This window comes from Mesocricetus auratus, unplaced genomic scaffold, assembly GCF_017639785.1.
Source record: "Mesocricetus auratus isolate SY011 unplaced genomic scaffold, BCM_Maur_2.0 Super-Scaffold_100004, whole genome shotgun sequence".
Classification (NCBI taxonomy): domain Eukaryota; kingdom Metazoa; phylum Chordata; class Mammalia; order Rodentia; family Cricetidae; genus Mesocricetus; species Mesocricetus auratus.
In genome coordinates this window covers 39,377,616-39,381,457 of record NW_024429189.1, presented here as the reverse complement: position 1 = coordinate 39,381,457, position 3,842 = coordinate 39,377,616, and the positions used below count along the sequence as shown (strand labels likewise).

Below are 3,842 nucleotides of genomic sequence, written 5' to 3'. Positions count from 1 at the left end.
GTCAGCCCACCTTGGCTCACGTAGGGCAGCTCCAGCACCTCTTAGTTCATTGGAATCTTAACAAGAATCACTCTGGGGTGTTTATTCACATGAGCAAACAAACAAACAAACAAAATCTAAAACAACAATATCTTACAAAACAAGGGTTGATTATTCCAAAACAGTGCACAGCATTTCAGGAGCAAAAGACATAGATGTATTTCATTATTGGCCATTGGAAATGAGAACTCGCTCCTGCTACATTATTCATTGTACGGAAGTGTGTTTTTCCCAGAGTCTGACACTATCGTGTTGGGAAAAGGGTATATCTGGTTGTGAGGGGGGGGTTGTGTCTTTGATGTCAAGGCATGGAAGAATTTCGCTAGCTTCAGCTCTCCTGTCAGCAACTATATGAAAATGCATCTTGGGGAAGACTCCAGGCTGACTCCAGCTTGTCAACCGCCAACACTCTGCATTTTGAATGGATTTAGGAAAGGGCTATGTTAGAATGGGAGCAGGGAAGGAGTTGAGCTCTGATTCATGTCATGGTTGCCAGGAACCCTGTGCTTCAATCTTTCCTTCCTCTTTCTTTTCTAATCTAACAAAATGGATTTTTTTCCTTGATGGAAAATGATTACAGTGGCTTTCACTGCTAATTTTTATTGAACTTACATTTCACTGACCTCTTTTTCACTATGAAACCTACTTTATTACCAGGTGGAATGTGGGACTGAATGTCCCACCCAGTCAGCCTTGCTCTTGTATGCCTCTTCCTCATCCAGTTTATTTCTATATGTATGGACGGTTGAAGAAAGAACCCCAGTGAAGAGTGCAACATAGGGCACTATGTATAGTTGTGTGAGTTGTATAGTCCACAACCTGTACAACCATATGTGGGAGCCTTAACAACTGAAGATTTTTTCCCAAGCTTGCCTACACATTTGCATAGCAATATGAATAGAGACTTTTTTTAAATGCACATTCCTTGGCTTGGTTAGCAGATTAGCAGGTTATTTAACTTTGTTTGCTGAAAATCAATATTTCATTAAAAAAAAAAAAGGTGGTGCACACCTTTGATCCCAGTACTTGGGAGGCAGAGGTAGGTAGATCTCTGAGTCTGAGGCTGTCTGGTCTCCAGGGTGAGTTCCAGAACAGCCAGGACTATACGGAGAAACCCTGTATCAAAAAACAAAACAAAATAAAAAACAACAACAAAATAAGAGATGAACCCTGAAGCGTATCCTCTTATTTTTGGACAACGTAACTAAGCGTAAATGAAGACGCACACACACGCACACACACACACACATGCACACGCACATACACACACACACGTGCACTCGCGCACACACACGCACACGCACATGCACACGCACATGCACACACACATACTCACACACACACGCACACGCACATGCACACGCACATACACAGACACACACAGACATACACACACAGACACATGCACACACACATACACACACACACACGCACACACACACACCCGTGCTCATGACCCTGGCACACAGAGAAATGGCAGTGAAATCTTTGGCTCATACAGTTAGCTGCCACAGAAGATGCATCCAAAACCCACAGCTCTGGCACCAAGGCTGTCAGTCAGTCAGTCAGTCAGTGGTAGTGCCTGGAGGCATCAGCCATGCTCTTTCCAAGTGAATGCTATGGTCAGGCATGCTGGTGGCAAATGACCAAGCCCATGTCACTGTGTCTGTTCAGTCTGTTCCGCCAGGATACCTCATCTGCCAGCAAGCTAGAGCCCCTCTTTAATGTCCTGTACTATGGTAGAGGCCAGCACACATCTGCCTCTCTGTCTCCAAGCCCATAATAAAGCAGCAGCGACTGACAAATAGAAGGTCATCCCTGAAGCCATGCCAGGCCAAGTGTGCTATCTCATGTGATAGATGACCCTGAGAATATCAGAAATTACAAAAACGAGTAAAGGCCTACTATGGAACTACAGTGTATTTGCCATCAAAACGACGTCCTGGCTGCAGGCAGAGCCCTCAGTTCTCAGAGACAAACAGTCAAAACCCTGACAGGTGATTTCTCACTTGGCCACATCTTGATCTCCTACTTGTCTGCACTTAGAGGACAGTCCCCAGCTGTCCAAGAAGGACCTGTGTTCTTCTCCAAGTCTGTCATGTCTGTCTATTCTGTGTGCCCTGTGGGTGTGTTCAGACCTGTCCCCAAAGGTAATGCCCATATTGTCATAGTGAGATCTTCATCGTCATATCTAGGTCATCACAATCGTAAGCACGGAGTCCTGGTCCTGGCTGTGGAACCCCATTTCCAGCAGGGAGTCTGTCACCAGCTTCTCTTTATCTAGCAGTACTCTGCTGGTTTGATTGGCTCGTTCGCCACCCCAGCTTTGCACTTAAGGCTCCTGATTCTATACTGAGGAGTCCATCTTTGGAGTCAAAGGTTTCCATCCCAGTACTGTGTCTAATTAATGACGAGGTCTCCAGGGCTTCATTCATGGTCCTCCAGTTACTTCATTCTCAAAATGGCCTTTAAACATACCTTCCAGTGCAGAGGGTCTTGAGGACAGGCGCTCGACACCTTGTCCACCACTTAGAGATGAGGCAACACTAAGCAGAGCCTGAAGACTGAGCCACTTGAACAGAGAAAAACTGAGCTTTAGGGGCGGAGTTTGAGGAAGCCCTGCCATAGAAATATCTCCCAGTTATTGGAGAGATGCCTGCTGCTGCCTGAAGCTCCGATCAATAAGAATACCCAGAGTGCCACGCTTCTGGGAGTCCATGGAGGAGGGCAACTTAGCAAACTTACTGTCAAGCCTCCTTCGAAACCCCCCAATGTTATGGAAATGTTTCCTTGGGCAAAAGCCCTGCAGCCTGTAGCCCTCACCTGGGTCTCACCAACCAGGAGTCTGTCAGCCTCACAAGGGCCTTGTTGGCTCCACAGTGGCAACCTGGTCCTGTCATGATGCTTAGGCTCCCCAGCCTCATTCAGAAATAGTTTTTCAGTGGCGAGCCTGGACAATGCTTTTCACACACGGATATGTAAAGCATTTGCTTTTAACAGAAGCGGGGGGGGAGATCCACATGTGATGACCACAGCTCGGACTTTATTAAAGCAATAAACAAAGCCAGGAGTGGTGGCACAGAGGACTGTGATCCCAACACCAATCTCAGCTGCACAGTGAGCTCAGGTCACCCTGGGCCAGCTACATGATACCCTGCCTCAAAAAACAAAACAAAATAAAGCATAGAATCCTTTCTCAAAACAAACAAAAAACAAAAACCAAACCATCACTATCACTATCACCATCACCACCACCAAAAACAAACAAACAAAAAAACAACAACAAAAATCCAATCCAACCCAAAAGCTGGAAATGTATCTCGGTGGTAGAATGTTTGAGTAACATATAGCAGGCCTTGACTATCTGCAGCCCAGAAAGAAAGGGGGGGCGGGAGTGGGCAGACCGTGGAGATATATTTGATTTAGTTTATATGATCTGAGGCGTAAAGTTTTGAGGTTTATAAGGTCCTAGTGGGAGTCGTTCCACTCCTAAAGTGGGTCTTTCATTCTCTCATCGTGCTGGTATTTCTGAATGTGACTGCAGGCCTCTTGTATGAAATTTGTGTCAGCGCATGGCGGACGGAGCTCACAGATTGCTTTGCCTTAACCAAATGTGTGGTTACCCTTACTGTATAAGCTTATACTTGAGCAGAAGGGCCATCAGAGCTAATTTCAACATAATTTCTTATAACTATTTAAAGGAGTTTATTTATTAGCTAAGGGAAATCAGCAGGATTTTTATCATTTAACAGATTCCACACCTGAAAACTAGACGTGTGTGTGTTAATGTTTATTGATCCATT

At 45.3% G+C, this 3,842-nt stretch overlaps 1 pseudogene; it reads right to left on the bottom strand.

Moving 5' to 3' along the window:
* Window positions 1-1,630: 1,630 nt before the first annotated feature.
* Window positions 1,631-2,208, bottom strand: LOC110343100 (annotated as a pseudogene).
* Between the last annotated feature and the right edge of the window lie 1,634 nt (window positions 2,209-3,842).